General features: G+C 32.6%; 1 pseudogene; it reads left to right on the top strand.

Annotated features, from left to right (window-relative positions):
• The first annotated feature begins 986 nt into the window (after window positions 1–986).
• LOC107892468 (40S ribosomal protein S10-1-like) lies at window positions 987–2,668 on the top strand (annotated as a pseudogene).
• Window positions 2,669–22,441: the final 19,773 nt, after the last annotated feature.

Raw genomic sequence — 22,441 nt, 5'->3', positions numbered from 1 at the left:
GGTTACAGTCAAATTCTAGGAGTGGACTTCACAGATGTGTTCTCCCCAGTTGTGAAGCATAGTTCGATTCGAACTTTGCTTGGTATTGTGGCCATGCATGATTTGTTGTTTGAGCAGTTAGATGTAAAAACTAAATTTTTACATAAAGAACTTGATGATGATATTTACATGCAACAACTAGAGGGTTTTACAGTCTCAGAAAAAGAGGACTATGTTTGCTTGTTGAAAAAGTCTCTTTACAGTTTGAAATAGCCACCAAGATAGTGGTACAAAAGGTTTGATTCATTTATGACTTCTCATAATTTCAAAATAAGTAGCTTTGACAATTGTATTTACTTTAAGAAAAACAGTAATGGTTCTTTTGTGTATCAACTCCTTTATGTTGATGACATGTTGATAGCAGCGAAAAATTTGAGATGAAAGATTTGGGACCAGTAAAGAAGATACTTAGTATGAAGATTCTCAGAGATAGAAAAGAAAATAAATTATACCTAAGTCAGAAGGGGTACATTGAGAAATTTTTTTGTACGTTCAATATGCAGAGTGCTAAGCCTATTAGTACTCCTTTAGCAGCCCATGTCAAACTTTCATTGGCTTTGTCTCCACAATCAGATGATGAGATTGAGTACATGTCACATATTCCATACTCTAGTGCAGTGGGATCTCTCATGTATGCTATGATTTGTTCACGTCCAGATTTATCATATGCAGTTAGTGCAGTTAGTAGATGCATGGCGAATCCTGGTAAAGAACATTGGAAAGCAGTTCAGTTAATTTTAAGATACTTACGAGGTACTACTAATGTTTGCTTACAGTTTGGAAAAACTAGAGATGAAGTCATTGGGTATGTTGATACTGATTTTGCTGGAGACCTTGATAGAAGAAGATCTCTTACAGGTTATGTCTTTATAATCAGTGGTTGTGCAATCAATTGGAAAGCTACTTTACAAACTAAAGCCGATTTGTCTACCACTGAAGCTGAATACATGGCGATTATTGAGGCTTATAAAGAAGCTATTTGGTTGAAGGGACTCTTTAGTGAACTCAGTGAAGTCCTTCAAATCAATACGGTACTTTGTGACAGTCAGAGTGTTATCTTCCTTACAAAAGATCAAATGTTTCATGAGAGAATAAAACACATTGATGTTCGGTATCATTTTGTTCGTGATATTATTACTCGTAGTGATATTGTTGTGAGCAAAAATAATGCTCATGAAAATCCTGCAGATATGATGACTAATTCACTTCCTATAACCAAGTTCGAGCATTACTTAGACTTGATTGGTATTCATTGTTGAAGTTAAACCCTTAAGGGGTTTTATGGAAGAGATGGAGAACTTGTTTGTTGAGAGTTCGCGATAAAGAACTTGTTTATTGAAAATTCCTGTTAAGGTGAAGATCGTTAGAATTAAGTGACCTGAATCCTTATTTAAATAAAATACAGTGGTAAAATAAACTTTTATTTTATTTTTGAATAAGGTTTTTAAACCTTATTAAACTACATCTATTTGATATGGATTAGAATAAGATGTTTCAATCTTACTACACTCCTATTAGAATATGATTTTATAAACCTACAAATAGACATAATCTACTTCTCTTATAATTATTCAAATTCGACATAGTGAATTTTCTTCTCCTCTACCCGTGGTTTTTCCCGAAATGGTTTTCACATAAAAATCTGTGTTTTTTATTTCTCTTTTCTTTGCGATATATTGTCATTACCGATATTCTATTTTTACATGCTCAGATTATTCCGGAGAAGAACTGTAAAGAAATCTGTAAATACCTTTTCCAAGGTGCATACCGATTTTTATTTGCTTGATGGGTTACAAATTTGAGCTTAATTTTCGTTCTTTTTGTCGTGAGATTAATCCTCCATTATTGTTGATGAGAAAATAAAGTGAGCTTTTTAAATTCTGTTAAGCAGCCATTATTTTCAAAAAATTTAAGTTGGGACTTTTTTTTTATAATTTTGGTTTTTGTTCAAGTTTTTTTATGATACCTTAACTACCAAAAAGGATATCCCAGTAGGTTACTATTTTCCTTAATGAAATTTGCTTGTGAGTCATTGTAGAGGGAGTTTGATATGCAAGGAAAGATTACAATCTTGCAAAGCACCCGAAGATCGATGTGCCGAATTTACAGGTGATTAAGCTGATGCAAAGCTTCAAGTCCAAGGAATATGTCCACGAGACATTTGCTTGGATGCACTATTACTGGTACCTTACTAATGATGGGACTGAGTTTCTAAGAACTTACCTCAATCTTCCATTAGAAATTGTACCTGCTACTTTGAAGAAATCAACAAAACCCCCTGGCAGGCTAGGCGGCCCACCTAGTGATCGTCCTCGGTAATGCATCTTTTACTCGTCGTTGTTCCTTGATTTGTTTCCATTTCAATTGTTTTTGTTCTTTTGGTTTGTTCATGTCGATAATAAGTGTTTTTTTTTGCTTGTTTGAATTTTAGGGGTCCACCTTGCTTTGAAGAAGACCGCCCAAGGTTTGGTGACAAAGATGGTGTTGGTGTTTACACACTAAATTTGCTGGTAATTTTTCTAAAAAATATTGAAAAGAGGAGAAGAAAGCTCTACATTAGAATGAAACTTGAAGACTTGAATACACTTTATTATTGAATATTCCAACACTTATATACTAGTATCCATAACTAAAAATAGAGATTAAATCTAAAAATAAGCCAAGAAATCTGGTAACTATCTCCTAAAATAAAGGAGAATTATTCAAACAAAAACAGAAAAGTGAATGAGTGGCAGCAGCTTAAACATGTGGCTTAACACTCCTCCTTGTTTAGATGCTGCAAACTCCAAGTTTCTTCCTGAAGCTTTCAAACTTGCTAAGTGGCAATGGTTTGGTGAGGATATCTATAACTTGATTTTCAGATTTACAGTAATAAAGAGATACATCACCACTTTTCTGCACTTCTCGTACAAAGAACAGTTTGATGTTAAAGTGCTTAGTCTTGCCATGAAACACTGGATTGTTAGAGATTGCAATAGCAGTTTGGTTATCAACAAAGATCTCTGTGCTTTGCTTCTGCTCTAGATTCAAATCAGTTAGGATCTTCCATAACCAAAGAGCTTGATTTATAGTGGCTGTCGCAGCAACAAATTCTGCTTCAGCAATGGATTGAGCTACAATTTCTTGCTTCTTCGAGCTCCAAGAAAACATCTCTGATCCAAGACAAAAATAATAACCAGAATTACTCTCCATGTGATCACTTGAACCACCCCATCACTATCAGAGAAACCAATTAACTTGAACTCTTTATGCTTCAAGAACTTAACTCTATAGTTCCAAGTTCCCTTGATGTATCTGATGACTCTCTTTGCAACCATCATGCGAGTCTCATTCGGACAATGCATGAATCTGGATAGAATGCTTATTGCATTTAGAATGTCAGGTCTAGTAGCTGTCAAATACATTAGACATCCTATCAAGCTTTTGAATTTAGCTTCATCAACTTTGGCAGCTCCATCCTCTTTGACCAGCTTCTCATTTTGATTCATAGGAGTACTCATTGCCTTGCAATCTTCCATCTGAAACTTCTTAAGTATTTCTTTTGCATACTTCTTTTGACAAATGAACACTTCATATTGACTTTGCTTAATTTTCATTCCAAGAAAGTAAGTCATTAAGCCAAGGTCTGTCATCTCAAAGATCTTCATCTCCAACTCAATCTGATCAAGATTACTCCCAGTAACTAACAAATCATCTACATAAAGAGAGATGACTAAAATGTTTGTACCTTCATGTTTGACATATAGAGTGAGCTCAGACTGACTTTTTTTAAACCCGAGACCAACCAAATGATCATCAATTCTACTGTACCAGGCTCATGGAGCTTGTTTTAGGCCATACAATGCATTCTTCAGCAAGTACACTTTGTCTTCATTTCCTTTGTCCACAAAGCCTTCAGGTTGTTCAACAAAAATTTCTTCTTGTAAAAATCCATTGAGGAGTGCTGATTTGACGTCCAACTGAAACACTTTCCAGTTTTTTTGAGCAGCAAGAGCGAGAAGCAATCTGATTGTGTCAATCCTAGCAACTGGTGCAAACATGTTTGAATAATCAACTCCAAAAAATTGAGCATATCTTTTGACTACTAGCCTTGCTTTGAACTTATTGACAGAGCCATCAGGATTTAGCTTAGTCCTGAACACCCATCTCACTCGAATTATTTTTCTGTCAAGAGGTCTATCAACCAGCTCCCAAGTTCTATTTTTTTCAATCATTGAGAGCTCCTCCTTCATTGCAGCCATCCAATGTCGACTGTTTTTGCATTATGGTACCCTGCAGGCTCACAAATAGCCACATTACATCTCTGGTATATATCAGAGAGCAGCCTTATACCTTTAACAGGTGTATCATCTGTTAGTGCGTACTGCCATTCCTCATCTTCAAGTTCCTCTAGCATGCTGACAATGGTCAAGTGTTTTGGCACACTTGAAGTCTGATTTGCCTTTTTTGAGTCTTCCCAACTCCACTGCTCATCTTTCACAAAGTGAACATCTCTGCTCACAATAATGCGACTAGTTTGTGGTTGAAACACTCTATAAGCCTTGGAAACAGTACTATAGCCAATAAAAATGCCAGCTGCTACCTTCTTGTCAAGCTTATCACGCTTGATCTGTGGAATGTAAGTGAAACACAGGCATCCAAACACTTTAAGAAATTTTAAAGATGGTTTATATCCATACCAAGCTTCAAATGGCGTCTGATCTTTCGTAGCCTTTGTTGGAATCCGGTTTTGCAAAAACACAGTAATGTTTGTTGCTTCTGCCCAAAAAATCTTTGGAAGATTCTTCTCATGAAGCATGCAACGAGTCATCTCTATTATGAATCTATTTCTCCTCTCACTAACTCCATTTTGTTGTGGAGTGTACAGTGCTGTTAATTGATGCTTGATTCCAGCTTCTTCGTAAAATCGATTGAAAGTTTCTGAAGTATACTCATTGCCATTATCAGATCTTAAAATCTGAATTATGCAACCACTTTCATTTTCTACCCTGGCCTTGAATTTCCAAAATACACCAGCAACTTCTGATTTTTGATTCAAAAAGAAAATCCAACACATTCTTGTTAGATCATCAATAAAGGCTATATAATAGAGGTTACCATTTAATGATGACGTTCTTTGAGGCACGCAAAGATCAGTATGAACAAGTTACAACTTCTTCGAAGCTCTCCAGGCTTGCTTAGGAAATGTTTGCCTATGCTGTTTTTCAAATTTGCATGCTCGACAGTAGAACAGATCACCTTTAAGATCAATAAGCCCTTCCACCAGCTTTTTTGACTGCATTTGAAGTAGCCCTCGATGATGAAAATGCCCGAGTCTTTTGTGCCAAATTTCAGTGACACTTACTTTGGATTTAAAGACCATTTGCTCCTCCTCTATTGGATTGAGAGTAAAACTTTTCCCTTTATTTCGACTTTGAACAAATCTCTGCCATTAGCATCCCTGATTAAGCACCGTTTATTTTCAAACAGCACTTTATAGCCTTTTTCCAACAATTGACCAACACTCAAAAGATTTTGATCAATCTTTGGCACAAAAAGAACATTTGTAATAGTTTTTGTACCTTCATAGCTTGTGATAGCTACAGTGCATTTTCCTTTCACTGCCAAGTGTTCACCATTGCCAATCTCACCCTTTTAATCTCGGTAGTTCTCAATTTCTCGAATAATTCCTTGTCATATGTCATGTGGTTAGTGCAACCACTGTCAATCAACCAACTCTGACTTGATTCTCTACTTGAGAAATAAGTGACCACGAACAATCAATCAACCAACTCTGACTTGATTCTCTACTTGAGAAATAAGTGACCACGAACAATCAATCAACCTCTTCTTGGTCAGCAACTTGAGCATTTGCCTCTTGTACTTGATCTTTTTTTTTGGCAAATCACTGCTTCATGTCCAAGTTGGTAGCGTTTGGAACATTTGGTGTTAGGTCTTCTCCAAAATTTGAATGGCCTTTCTTTCCACAGTGTTGGCAGGGTAGATAAATTTTCTTTGAGTCTCTTCATTTGCCCTTTTGGTAATTGCTGAATGAATTCTCTCCATTTGCTGGCTGGTTCTTCAAGTTCTTCTTCTTTTTATACCTGCTGTTATCTTGATGCTTTGTAATACCCCTACCCGTATTCGTCGCCGAAATAGGGTATGAGACATTACCAGATTTTACCAAATAAATTTTTTGTATTACGAGTTAAATACTATTCATTTATCGAAACATGTCATGACGTCCCTTAGATGGGCCTCCAAAGCCCAAAACATACATCGAGACCAAATCGAGATTAAATCGAAACCATAAGAAATTTTTCGCAAAATCCCAAAGTTTTTTTTTTGAACTCAATATAACCCCTTTATAAATATCTAATTTTCCCTACAATTTTAAACCGAGACCAATCCAATCCAACACAACCAATCCATTTCAACATATTTTCAAGATAGATTTAACGTATTCATAAGATAACCTCATCACATACCAAAACTAAAATTTGTTAGCCATACCAATGGCTAACCATACATTCATTTCACATTAACATTTACTTTATTAGCTTATACATGCCATTGATTTCCAAAATAAAGTTTCTTTATATACCGAGATCTTGAGGTTGATAGTGTGATACGTCTTTGACCGAATCCGACCTCCGAGCTCTTAACACTACAAAATAGGGGAAAAAGAAATAGGGTAAGCACTTTGTGCTTAGTAAGCTCATGTAACAAGAATTATACTTACCTAATATTTTCAATACAATGCAATAAACATCCATATATCCATTCAATGCATTTTTCCCTTAACATGCACAAACTCAACATTCAAGTTAGTTCAACAATTTCCATGTACCAATAATATATATACCATGATTGATGAGCTCATCAATTCCATGATTTTCATTCCCTTGTTATTTTTCCATATTTATCCCGTTGAATTTCTCAGAATTTCGATGGATTTTCAGAGGTACACTTTAGTGTACAAATCCGGGTCCATCAATTCATATTCATGTGCGCACATTTCCATTTCAGAGAGCACACTCCCGCGAACCTTATCCTTACAGTGGGATTACCAGTCTAGGCTAAATCCCCTGTAATATAAACTTATAGAGTATTGTCGGGATTACCAGTCCAGGCTATATCCCCTGCAATGACAATTACTCTAATGAGTTTGGATTTGAATTACCAGTCCAGGCTAAATTCAGACCCTAATTCAAATTACCCATCCGGGCTAAATCCATTTTCCACATATTCTTCGGGAGGGCTATATCAGAATAGGATCACCCCTCTAGGCTAGATCCTTTTTACAATCAATTCCTTTTCAGAGATGTAATAGCCCGATTTTAGGCTTAGTCGGAACAGTGGTTTCGGGACTACAAATCCGACGAAAAAAAAAATGTAATGGCTTGAATTTTCAGAGGTGTCGGAACGGTGATTCGAGATCACTAAATTCGATAAATGGGTAGAAAATATTATTAATTTAGTAAGTATAAGTTAAATATGAAGTTAGGAAAATTTTTGAAATAGTGAATAGTGCACTAGAAATAAATATTAAAATAATTAGAATCGAAATGAGGTATCAAGACCTCGGGGATTTTAAACTGAGCCATAAATATTTTTATAAATATTCATGGAGTGTTAAAAAGTTAGTATTAAAGTTTCGTTAAGAAATTTTAAAGTTCTGATAATTAATTGAACAAAAAGGACTAAATTGTAACAAATGCAAAATTTTGGGAAATGATTAAATAGCTTAAATGATAAAAGGAAGAGGGCTTTAAAGGCAAATAGACCCAAGGTCTATTTGGGCTGGACGGCAGAGGCATGAAATCAGCAAGAAAGTAAGGAGAATTAAGGGCAAAATTGGAAAATTGCAAAATTTGCTTAATGAAGTTAGGACCCAAGTGGAATTATCTAGATTTCTCTTCATTTTTCTGAATTCTCATCAGCTAAAACACCATGGAAGGGCTTCTTCAAGCTGGTTCTTCATATTTTTATTACAAGTAAGTTCAATTCTTGACTATTTCTTGAAATTTTTGTATTTTTATGACTTTTACAACTAGGCCCACTTGTTAAATCCATTAGTTTTTGATTTTATGAAAGAAGTTGAAAGTTGATATGAATATGTGCTGGAAGTATATGATGATTTAGCATGAAATTAGAGCTTTAAATTGTTCATATGCTGATTTTATTGAAAGAATTGAATAGAAAGTGAATGTTTGGGACCTAATAGTAAAAGAGTTTGAAGATAGAGTTATATGTGGAAATTCTGAATTTCAATAGTTGTGTAACAACTTATAATGTCTAGTAAAGTACTAATTGAGAAAATTAGATTAATTGAGGGGTTAATTGAGAAAGGACCGAATTGTATAAACTGTGAAATTTGGGGCAAAATGGAAATCAACATTTTGCACTAAAGCAGTTTTGGACAGCAGCAGTAGTGTAACTTTGAAAAATCACCAAAAATTGTAGAGATTGAATTAGAGGATGAATAAAATATGAAACTAAAGCTTATTGAGTCTAGTTTCTTATAAAAGAAATGATGTGAGCAATGGAATTGTAAATCATGAGATATAATAGATTTTGTGAGACAAGGTCAGAATGAATTCGGGTTCCCCTGTTCTGACTTTGGAAAATCATTAAAAATTGTACAAAAATGATTATGAGTTATAGTTTATATGGTTAGAATCCTTAATGAGTCTATTTTTAGAAGAAACAAGCTAAAACATCATCTGAATTCTGTACAATGAGATAATTAATTTTTAGTGAAGAGTGGTCGGAACTGTCAGACAGCGAAACAGGGGAAAATTTAAAGAATAAACTGTACTATTTGGCTGAACCAAAAATTATGAAAATTTTATGGTATGAAGATATGTGAGTCTAGTTTCAGGGAAAATTAACGGATCTTAATTTGGAGCTCTGTAGCTCCGGATAAAAATAATTTAGTGACTCTGACTCGGATAAACAGCTTTGAATATACATGTTAGTGAATATTGAAATTATGGTTAATGTTGTTTAAGTGTGTTATACACATTAAGGATGTGGAATGGAGAGGAGGAGGAGGAAAATTGGGAAATATATGAATGATTCGTGTATAAATGGTCATATGTTTGATTATAACTCATAAACGATGAAATATGAATTATGCTTATTTTTGTGCATTATTGGTCATGGTTTAAGCTCATGTGTGAAAATAAAGTTTCATAGTATGTGTGTATGGTATATTCAGTATATGATTTGGCATGAAATAATACCATGAATGGTTTATGAATTAACACATGTTGGTAAGCCTGATATATGAATAAATGATCAAATTGAGCGGAACGCCGGATTTGAGTACTTCTGATCAAGTGACAAAGTGATAAGTGGTAGCTTTAGCTACACTTATCTGATCAAGTGACAAGTGGAAAGTGATAAGTAATAGCTTCGGCTACACTTATCTGATCAAGTGACAAGTGGAAAGTGATAAGTAATAGCTTCGGCTATACTTATCTGATCAAGTGACAAGTGGAAAGTGATAAGTAATAGCTTCGGCTATACTTATCTGATCAAGAGACAAAGTGATAAGTGGCTACACTTATCTGATCAAGAAACAAAGTGATAGGTGGCTACACTTATCTGATCAAGAAACAAAGTGATAAGTGGCTACACTTATCTGATCAAGAAACAAAGTGATAGGTGGCTACACTTATCTGATCAGGGACAAGTGATAAGTGATCATACGTAAGACCATAGTTATACTATGGCAAAGTGAAAGTGAAGTACTCAATTTTCCGTGACCGTTCCCTAATTTGATTAAGGATGGTAAGTGACAAATGGGCCCAAAAGAATTAAAGTAAATGGATAAGTGGTAGTGTATTTATATCAGGACGATGTTGTTATTCAAACTAAAGTAATATTTTCATTGCTAAATTGAGAATTTCATAAATGTGTTATTGAATGGTATAATCAATAAACATTGAGTTAAATGGTAAATACGTATTAGTTTTGAATTTGATGTCATTGAATTGCACGTGAATTAAATGGAAATTGCTAGTGATATGATTTAAATTATGAGCATGAGAAATTGCGAATTGAATGAAATGGAAATGAAGCATTAAATTGCATGAGTATGTATCGGGTCTCGCGGGCCCTAATTATTATGATTATAATATTTTGAGGATATATTGGGAAAAGTTATAGAAACATGTTAATTATTTTGAAAGTTTTAATTTTGATGAAATTTTATAACTCGGTTAAATACGTTTACAAGTGTATGTGTTTTGGTAATGCCTCGTACCCTATTCCGGTGTTGGATACGGGTAAGGGGTGTTACATTTAGTGGTATCAGAGCTACGGTTTAGTCGGTTCTCGGACCAAACATAGCATATGTGAGCCTAGCTATACATGCCTTGATGATGTGATATCTCCGGGCTCTAACGAAATTGCTTTGTTAAGACAGAGATGATTTTCAATCGAGCTATTTTCGATAATGCTAAAAATGATATTGAGATAAATGAAATATGCTCACGTTATGTTGGAATTTGGAAAGGTAAGTATAAAAATTTGTGATATGGATGTGTTCATGTATGAAAAGAGATGACTATAAGTTAAAAAAAAAAGTTTATGTTGTGACAAGCTCATCCAAGTATGTTGGTGATTATATAATGCTATGTGCTCAACATATTTGATTAAGTGAATATGATAAGCAAATTTACTTAAATAGATGGAACGTGTGTATGTACATCTGCTTGAATAAGTGAAATTAGTATGTTCATATGATAGAATCTTATGTTTAATTGTTAAATTAAAGATAATAAGATATTTTGTTTTATGTCTAAACCATGAATATTATAATAGTATGAAAAATTGAATTGGAAGTCAAATTGAGTAGAACGCAGGAATGAGTACTTTCGTTCAGTGATATGTGATGAATTGATGGAAAAGACCATGGTTTGACCATGGCAACATGTGAACATGTGATTATGTGATTCCGTGTAAGACCATAGCTAGGCTATGGCATCGGTAAGTGATATGTGTGATATGTGATTCCGTGTAAGACCATAGCTGGGCTATGGCATCGGTAAGTGATATGTGATTTCGTGTAAGACCATAGTTGGGCTATGGCATCGGTATGTGATTTGTGATTACGTGTAAGACCATAGTTGGACTATGGCATCGAGAAAACGAAGTACTCAATTCCGTAAGACGTTCTCTAATTTGGCAAATGTCGGTAAGTAAAATAGAAGCCAAGTATTGGAATTTAATTAGATATTAACGTTGAGCTTGAGTAAGTAAATTCGTTGTGTGAAATTGTGAGTGACAGAAAACATTTGTAATAAATAGATGTGTTAATTTGCTTGGAATGAATTACGTGGTTATGACGGTATTACATTGATGATGAATACAAAATCATATATATATATATATATGTATCTATGAGAGCAAGTTGAAAGATTTATGACTTCACCATCACCCCCTTATCAGTATTGTTCTATGACGAAAATTATCTTGATGAGACAGATATGTTTTTCAACTGAGTTAATTCTAATAGTATAGAAATAAATACTAAAATGTTTGAGTGAAAATGTATTGATTATGAGTTGAAACTCATAAAGGTATGGATCAAAGAATAAAACATTTTTTTTATTGATGAATGTTATAATTATACAAGCATATGAGTTATGATATTTGGATTATGATGCTATATAGAAATTTTGATTGTGAATTAGTGATTTGAGTTAGAATTTTGTGTTGAGAACAAAAGTGATTAAAAGCAAATGTTTATTAAATGCTTTGAGAATGTGAACTTAGTAATGAATTGGCTATTTGTGATGGTATGTGTTATGCGCATTTATGTGTAAGATAAATTTGAGGCTTTACTACACTCACCCCCATATTAGTAAAATGTTACAATGAAATTTGTGAGATTTTGGTTGAATAAGCTTACGAGTGTAGTGTTACAGAAGTTCGTGTACGGGAGAATAATAATGTGGTCGGAAAAGTGAATGAATTAGAAAATGAGGACAATATAAAAAGAGAGAAATATTTGATAGTTCTGAAAACTACTCAGGTTATCAAAATGGATATCATTCTATATGGATTGTAATTTTTCGATACTTTGTGTAGCTTCAGATGCTGAAATATCACTATCCTGATTTTCTTATGAATCTATGTGATTATCTGTAAAAGATATGAAAATCCAAAATCATGTGTGAATTTGAAATATACTGTGGAAGTAAATCATTAACCTACCATCTGGTAAGATTTTCGGGGACGAAAATCCCTAAAGGGGGGGAGAGTTGTAATAGCCCGATTTTAGGCTTAGTCGGAACAGTGGTTTCGGGACCACAAATCCGACGAAAAAAAAATGTAATGGCTTGAATTTTTAGAGGTGTCGGAATGGTGATTCGAGATCACTAAATTCGATAAATGGGTAGAAAATATTATTAATTTAGTAAGTATAAGTTAAATATGAAGTTAGGAAAATTTTTGAAATAGTGAATAGTGCACTAGAAATAAATATTAAAATAATTAGAATCGAAATGAGGTATCAAGACCTCGGGGATTTTAAACTGAGCCATAAATATTTTTATAAATATTCATGGAGTGTTAAAAAGTTAGTATTAAAGTTTCGTTAAGAAATTTTAAAGTTCTGATAATTAATTGAACAAAAAGGACTAAATTGTAACAAATGCAAAATTTTGGGAAATGATTAAATAGCTTAAATGATAAAAGGAAGAGGGCTTTAAAGGCAAATAGACCCAAGGTCTATTTGGGCTGGACGGCAGAGGCATGAAATCAGCAAGAAAGTAAGGAGAATTAAGGGCAAAATTGGAAAATTGCAAAATTTGCTTAATGAAGTTAGGACCCAAGTGGAATTATCTAGATTTCTCTTCATTTTTCTGAATTCTCATCAGCTAAAACACCATGGAAGGGCTTCTTCAAGCTGGTTCTTCATATTTTTATTACAAGTAAGTTCAATTCTTGACTATTTCTTGAAATTTTTGTATTTTTATGACTTTTACAACTAGGCCCACTTGTTAAATCCATTAGTTTTTGATTTTATGAAAGAAGTTGAAAGTTGATATGAATATGTGCTGGAAGTATATGATGATTTAGCATGAAATTAGAGCTTTAAATTGTTCATATGCTGATTTTATTGAAAGAATTGAATAGAAAGTGAATGTTTGGGACCTAATAGTAAAAGAGTTTGAAGATAGAGTTATATGTGGAAATTCTGAATTTCAATAGTTGTGTAACAACTTATAATGTCTAGTAAAGTACTAATTGAGAAAATTAGATTAATTGAGGGGTTAATTGAGAAAGGACCGAATTGTATAAACTGTGAAATTTGGGGCAAAATGGAAATCAACATTTTGCACTAAAGCAGTTTTGGACAGCAGCAGTAGTGTAACTTTGAAAAATCACCAAAAATTGTAGAGATTGAATTAGAGGATGAATAAAATATGAAACTAAAGCTTATTGAGTCTAGTTTCTTATAAAAGAAATGATGTGAGCAATGGAATTGTAAATCATGAGATATAATAGATTTTGTGAGACAAGGTCAGAATGAATTCGGGTTCCCCTGTTCTGACTTTGGAAAATCATTAAAAATTGTACAAAAATGATTATGAGTTATAGTTTATATGGTTAGAATCCTTAATGAGTCTATTTTTAGAAGAAACAAGCTAAAACATCATCTGAATTCTGTACAATGAGATAATTAATTTTTAGTGAAGAGTGGTCGGAACTGTCAGACAGCGAAACAGGGGAAAATTTAAAGAATAAACTGTACTATTTGGCTGAACCAAAAATTATGAAAATTTTATGGTATGAAGATATGTGAGTCTAGTTTCAGGGAAAATTAACGGATCTTAATTTGGAGCTCTGTAGCTCCGGATAAAAATAATTTAGTGACTCTGACTCGGATAAACAGCTTTGAATATACATGTTAGTGAATATTGAAATTATGGTTAATGTTGTTTAAGTGTGTTATACACATTAAGGATGTGGAATGGAGAGGAGGAGGAGGAAAATTGGGAAATATATGAATGATTCGTGTATAAATGGTCATATGTTTGATTATAACTCATAAACGATGAAATATGAATTATGCTTATTTTTGTGCATTATTGGTCATGGTTTAAGCTCATGTGTGAAAATAAAGTTTCATAGTATGTGTGTATGGTATATTCAGTATATGATTTGGCATGAAATAATACCATGAATGGTTTATGAATTAACACATGTTGGTAAGCCTGATATATGAATAAATGATCAAATTGAGCGGAACGCCGGATTTGAGTACTTCTGATCAAGTGACAAAGTGATAAGTGGTAGCTTTAGCTACACTTATCTGATCAAGTGACAAGTGGAAAGTGATAAGTAATAGCTTCGGCTACACTTATCTGATCAAGTGACAAGTGGAAAGTGATAAGTAATAGCTTCGGCTATACTTATCTGATCAAGTGACAAGTGGAAAGTGATAAGTAATAGCTTCGGCTATACTTATCTGATCAAGAGACAAAGTGATAAGTGGCTACACTTATCTGATCAAGAAACAAAGTGATAGGTGGCTACACTTATCTGATCAAGAAACAAAGTGATAAGTGGCTACACTTATCTGATCAAGAAACAAAGTGATAGGTGGCTACACTTATCTGATCAGGGACAAGTGATAAGTGATCATACGTAAGACCATAGTTATACTATGGCAAAGTGAAAGTGAAGTACTCAATTTTCCGTGACCGTTCCCTAATTTGATTAAGGATGGTAAGTGACAAATGGGCCCAAAAGAATTAAAGTAAATGGATAAGTGGTAGTGTATTTATATCAGGACGATGTTGTTATTCAAACTAAAGTAATATTTTCATTGCTAAATTGAGAATTTCATAAATGTGTTATTGAATGGTATAATCAATAAACATTGAGTTAAATGGTAAATACGTATTAGTTTTGAATTTGATGTCATTGAATTGCACGTGAATTAAATGGAAATTGCTAGTGATATGATTTAAATTATGAGCATGAGAAATTGCGAATTGAATGAAATGGAAATGAAGCATTAAATTGCATGAGTATGTATCGGGTCTCGCGGGCCCTAATTATTATGATTATAATATTTTGAGGATATATTGGGAAAAGTTATAGAAACATGTTAATTATTTTGAAAGTTTTAATTTTGATGAAATTTTATAACTCGGTTAAATACGTTTACAAGTGTATGTGTTTTGGTAATGCCTCGTACCCTATTCCGGTGTTGGATACGGGTAAGGGGTGTTACATTTAGTGGTATCAGAGCTACGGTTTAGTCGGTTCTCGGACCAAACATAGCATATGTGAGCCTAGCTATACATGCCTTGATGATGTGATATCTCCGGGCTCTAACGAAATTGCTTTGTTAAGACAGAGATGATTTTCAATCGAGCTATTTTCGATAATGCTAAAAATGATATTGAGATAAATGAAATATGCTCACGTTATGTTGGAATTTGGAAAGGTAAGTATAAAAATTTGTGATATGGATGTGTTCATGTATGAAAAGAGATGACTATAAGTTAAAAAAAAAAGTTTATGTTGTGACAAGCTCATCCAAGTATGTTGGTGATTATATAATGCTATGTGCTCAACATATTTGATTAAGTGAATATGATAAGCAAATTTACTTAAATAGATGGAACGTGTGTATGTACATCTGCTTGAATAAGTGAAATTAGTATGTTCATATGATAGAATCTTATGTTTAATTGTTAAATTAAAGATAATAAGATATTTTGTTTTATGTCTAAACCATGAATATTATAATAGTATGAAAAATTGAATTGGAAGTCAAATTGAGTAGAACGCAGGAATGAGTACTTTCGTTCAGTGATATGTGATGAATTGATGGAAAAGACCATGGTTTGACCATGGCAACATGTGAACATGTGATTATGTGATTCCGTGTAAGACCATAGCTAGGCTATGGCATCGGTAAGTGATATGTGTGATATGTGATTCCGTGTAAGACCATAGCTGGGCTATGGCATCGGTAAGTGATATGTGATTTCGTGTAAGACCATAGTTGGGCTATGGCATCGGTATGTGATTTGTGATTACGTGTAAGACCATAGTTGGACTATGGCATCGAGAAAACGAAGTACTCAATTCCGTAAGACGTTCTCTAATTTGGCAAATGTCGGTAAGTAAAATAGAAGCCAAGTATTGGAATTTAATTAGATATTAACGTTGAGCTTGAGTAAGTAAATTCGTTGTGTGAAATTGTGAGTGACAGAAAACATTTGTAATAAATAGATGTGTTAATTTGCTTGGAATGAATTACGTGGTTATGACGGTATTACATTGATGATGAATACAAAATCATATATATATATATATATGTATCTATGAGAGCAAGTTGAAAGATTTATGACTTCACCATCACCCCCTTATCAGTATTGTTCTATGACGAAAATTATCTTGATGAGACAGATATGTTTTTCAACTGAGTTAATTCTAATAGTATAGAAATAAATACTAAAATGTTTGAGTGAAAATGTATTGATTATGAGTTGAAACTCATAAAGGTATGGATCAAAGAATAAAACATTTTTTTTATTGATGAATGTTATAATTATACAAGCATATGAGTTATGATATTTGGATTATGATGCTATATAGAAATTTTGATTGTGAATTAGTGATTTGAGTTAGAATTTTGTGTTGAGAACAAAAGTGATTAAAAGCAAATGTTTATTAAATGCTTTGAGAATGTGAACTTAGTAATGAATTGGCTATTTGTGATGGTATGTGTTATGCGCATTTATGTGTAAGATAAATTTGAGGCTTTACTACACTCACCCCCATATTAGTAAAATGTTACAATGAAATTTGTGAGATTTTGGTTGAATAAGCTTACGAGTGTAGTGTTACAGAAGTTCGTGTACGGGAGAATAATAATGTGGTCGGAAAAGTGAATGAATTAGAAAATGAGGACAATATAAAAAGAGAGAAATATTTGATAGTTCTGAAAACTACTCAGGTTATCAAAATGGATATCATTCTATATGGATTGTAATTTTTCGATACTTTGTGTAGCTTCAGATGCTGAAATATCACTATCCTGATTTTCTTATGAATCTATGTGATTATCTGTAAAAGATATGAAAATCCAAAATCATGTGTGAATTTGAAATATACTGTGGAAGTAAATCATTAACCTACCATCTGGTAAGATTTTCGGGGACGAAAATCCCTAAAGGGGGGGAGAGTTGTAATAGCCCGATTTTAGGCTTAGTCGGAACAGTGGTTTCGGGACCACAAATCCGACGAAAAAAAAATGTAATGGCTTGAATTTTTAGAGGTGTCGGAATGGTGATTCGAGATCACTAAATTCGATAAATGGGTAGAAAATATTATTAATTTAGTAAGTATAAGTTAAATATGAAGTTAGGAAAATTTTTGAAATAGTGAATAGTGCACTAGAAATAAATATTAAAATAATTAGAATCGAAATGAGGTATCAAGACCTCGGGGATTTTAAACTGAGCCATAAATATTTTTATAAATATTCATGGAGTGTTAAAAAGTTAGTATTAAAGTTTCGTTAAGAAATTTTAAAGTTCTGATAATTAATTGAACAAAAAGGACTAAATTGTAACAAATGCAAAATTTTGGGAAATGATTAAATAGCTTAAATGATAAAAGGAAGAGGGCTTTAAAGGCAAATAGACCCAAGGTCTATTTGGGCTGGACGGCAGAGGCATGAAATCAGCAAGAAAGTAAGGAGAATTAAGGGCAAAATTGGAAAATTGCAAAATTTGCTTAATGAAGTTAGGACCCAAGTGGAATTATCTAGATTTCTCTTCATTTTTCTGAATTCTCATCAGCTAAAACACCATGGAAGGGCTTCTTCAAGCTGGTTCTTCATATTTTTATTACAAGTAAGTTCAATTCTTGACTATTTCTTGAAATTTTTGTATTTTTATGACTTTTACAACTAGGCCCACTTGTTAAATCCATTAGTTTTTGATTTTATGAAAGAAGTTGAAAGTTGATATGAATATGTGCTGGAAGTATATGATGATTTAGCATGAAATTAGAGCTTTAAATTGTTCATATGCTGATTTTATTGAAAGAATTGAATAGAAAGTGAATGTTTGGGACCTAATAGTAAAAGAGTTTGAAGATAGAGTTATATGTGGAAATTCTGAATTTCAATAGTTGTGTAACAACTTATAATGTCTAGTAAAGTACTAATTGAGAAAATTAGATTAATTGAGGGGTTAATTGAGAAAGGACCGAATTGTATAAACTGTGAAATTTGGGGCAAAATGGAAATCAACATTTTGCACTAAAGCAGTTTTGGACAGCAGCAGTAGTGTAACTTTGAAAAATCACCAAAAATTGTAGAGATTGAATTAGAGGATGAATAAAATATGAAACTAAAGCTTATTGAGTCTAGTTTCTTATAAAAGAAATGATGTGAGCAATGGAATTGTAAATCATGAGATATAATAGATTTTGTGAGACAAGGTCAGAATGAATTCGGGTTCCCCTGTTCTGACTTTGGAAAATCATTAAAAATTGTACAAAAATGATTATGAGTTATAGTTTATATGGTTAGAATCCTTAATGAGTCTATTTTTAGAAGAAACAAGCTAAAACATCATCTGAATTCTGTACAATGAGATAATTAATTTTTAGTGAAGAGTGGTCGGAACTGTCAGACAGCGAAACAGGGGAAAATTTAAAGAATAAACTGTACTATTTGGCTGAACCAAAAATTATGAAAATTTTATGGTATGAAGATATGTGAGTCTAGTTTCAGGGAAAATTAACGGATCTTAATTTGGAGCTCTGTAGCTCCGGATAAAAATAATTTAGTGACTCTGACTCGGATAAACAGCTTTGAATATACATGTTAGTGAATATTGAAATTATGGTTAATGTTGTTTAAGTGTGTTATACACATTAAGGATGTGGAATGGAGAGGAGGAGGAGGAAAATTGGGAAATATATGAATGATTCGTGTATAAATGGTCATATGTTTGATTATAACTCATAAACGATGAAATATGAATTATGCTTATTTTTGTGCATTATTGGTCATGGTTTAAGCTCATGTGTGAAAATAAAGTTTCATAGTATGTGTGTATGGTATATTCAGTATATGATTTGGCATGAAATAATACCATGAATGGTTTATGAATTAACACATGTTGGTAAGCCTGATATATGAATAAATGATCAAATTGAGCGGAACGCCGGATTTGAGTACTTCTGATCAAGTGACAAAGTGATAAGTGGTAGCTTTAGCTACACTTATCTGATCAAGTGACAAGTGGAAAGTGATAAGTAATAGCTTCGGCTACACTTATCTGATCAAGTGACAAGTGGAAAGTGATAAGTAATAGCTTCGGCTATACTTATCTGATCAAGTGACAAGTGGAAAGTGATAAGTAATAGCTTCGGCTATACTTATCTGATCAAGAGACAAAGTGATAAGTGGCTACACTTATCTGATCAAGAAACAAAGTGATAGGTGGCTACACTTATCTGATCAAGAAACAAAGTGATAAGTGGCTACACTTATCTGATCAAGAAACAAAGTGATAGGTGGCTACACTTATCTGATCAGGGACAAGTGATAAGTGATCATACGTAAGACCATAGTTATACTATGGCAAAGTGAAAGTGAAGTACTCAATTTTCCGTGACCGTTCCCTAATTTGATTAAGGATGGTAAGTGACAAATGGGCCCAAAAGAATTAAAGTAAATGGATAAGTGGTAGTGTATTTATATCAGGACGATGTTGTTATTCAAACTAAAGTAATATTTTCATTGCTAAATTGAGAATTTCATAAATGTGTTATTGAATGGTATAATCAATAAACATTGAGTTAAATGGTAAATACGTATTAGTTTTGAATTTGATGTCATTGAATTGCACGTGAATTAAATGGAAATTGCTAGTGATATGATTTAAATTATGAGCATGAGAAATTGCGAATTGAATGAAATGGAAATGAAGCATTAAATTGCATGAGTATGTATCGGGTCTCGCGGGCCCTAATTATTATGATTATAATATTTTGAGGATATATTGGGAAAAGTTATAGAAACATGTTAATTATTTTGAAAGTTTTAATTTTGATGAAATTTTATAACTCGGTTAAATACGTTTACAAGTGTATGTGTTTTGGTAATGCCTCGTACCCTATTCCGGTGTTGGATACGGGTAAGGGGTGTTACAAGAGATCCATCGAATTTTCCTTCCATTCAACCGAGATTTCTTCCCCTTTTTTTATCAAATATATCAATGTTTCATTAATTTTCATATAATGAACATTCAAATCATATTCACATTAATAACAAACATTTCAAGCATTTAAGAATATAATTCAAGTTACACGAACTTACCTAGATACTTGTTTGTAAACAAAAATCTACTAATCCTGAACTTTTTCTTTTCTTCAATCTAGCTTCGTATTTGAATTTTTTGGATCTAAATAAATAAATTTAATCATTAATCTACTACATTTCATGTTCATATGTAACATTCTCTATAATTCCATTATTATTTATAGTGCATTCAAAGCTGTCTCACTGAGTCATAGTCACTAAATTATTTATATCTCGAGCTACGGAACTCCAAATTAAGATCCGCTAATTTTCATAGAAACTAGACTCATATATCTTCTTACCATAAAATTTTCAGAATTTTTTGTTTAGCCAATAAGTACAGTTTATTCTTTAAAATTTCCCCAATTTCACTCTTTGACAGTTCCAACCCCTCTTCACTAAAAATTAATTATCTTATTGTACAGAGTTCAGATGATGTTCTCATTTGTTTCTTTTGAAAATAAACTCATTAAGGATTTTAAAAATATAAATTTAAGCCCCTAATTATTTTTCTCCAATTTTTGATGATTTTCAAAAGTCAGAACAGGGGAACCCGAATTCATTCTGACCTTGTCTCACAAAATCTATTATATCTCATGATTTACAATTTCATTGCTTACACTGTTTCTTTTATAACAAACTAGAATCAATAAGATTTAATTTTATATTTTATTCATCCTCTAATTCGATCTATATAATTTTTGGTGATTTTTAAAATTTAGACTACTGCTGCTGTCCAAAACTGTTTTAGTGCATGATGTTAATTACCATTTTTCCTCTAAGCTTTCAATAAATGATAATTTCATCCCTACTCAATTAACCTCTCAATTGAGCTGATTTTTCTCAATTAACACTTTATTCTATCACTTTAAACTACTTTATAACCTTTGGAAATCAGAATTTTAGCACTAGACTTTGATTCCAAACTTTTTCACAATTAGGTCCTACAAATCAATTTCTATTGAAATTACCTAATAAAATCATCTCATAAACAAATTAAAGCTTAAATTTCATGCTATTTTATCATAAAATTACAGCACTCAACCATGGTGACTTTCAATTTTATTCATGAAATCAAAAACTAATGAATTTAGTAATAGGACCTAGTTGTAAAAGACTTAGAATATAAATACTAAAATGTTTGAGTGAAAATGTATTGATTATGAGTTGAAACTCATAAAGGTATGGATCAAAGAATAAAACATTTTTTTTATTGATGAATGTTATAATTATACAAGCATATGAGTTATGATATTTGGATTATGATGCTATATAGAAATTTTGATTGTGAATTAGTGATTTGAGTTAGAATTTTGTGTTGAGAACAAAAGTGATTAAAAGCAAATGTTTATTAAATGCTTTGAGAATGTGAACTTAGTAATGAATTGGCTATTTGTGATGGTATGTGTTATGCGCATTTATGTGTAAGATAAATTTGAGGCTTTACTACACTCACCCCCATATTAGTAAAATGTTACAATGAAATTTGTGAGATTTTGGTTGAATAAGCTTACGAGTGTAGTGTTACAGAAGTTCGTGTACGGGAGAATAATAATGTGGTCGGAAAAGTGAATGAATTAGAAAATGAGGACAATATAAAAAGAGAGAAATATTTGATAGTTCTGAAAACTACTCAGGTTATCAAAATGGATATCATTCTATATGGATTGTAATTTTTCGATACTTTGTGTAGCTTCAGATGCTGAAATATCACTATCCTGATTTTCTTATGAATCTATGTGATTATCTGTAAAAGATATGAAAATCCAAAATCATGTGTGAATTTGAAATATACTGTGGAAGTAAATCATTAACCTACCATCTGGTAAGATTTTCGGGGACGAAAATCCCTAAAGGGGGGGAGAGTTGTAATAGCCCGATTTTAGGCTTAGTCGGAACAGTGGTTTCGGGACCACAAATCCGACGAAAAAAAAATGTAATGGCTTGAATTTTTAGAGGTGTCGGAATGGTGATTCGAGATCACTAAATTCGATAAATGGGTAGAAAATATTATTAATTTAGTAAGTATAAGTTAAATATGAAGTTAGGAAAATTTTTGAAATA

Source organism: Gossypium hirsutum, chromosome D09 (genome assembly GCF_007990345.1).
Source record: "Gossypium hirsutum isolate 1008001.06 chromosome D09, Gossypium_hirsutum_v2.1, whole genome shotgun sequence".
Lineage (NCBI taxonomy): Eukaryota > Viridiplantae > Streptophyta > Magnoliopsida > Malvales > Malvaceae > Gossypium > Gossypium hirsutum.
Note: the sequence above shows the minus strand (reverse complement) of the source record. Positions and strands in the feature narration are given on the sequence as shown.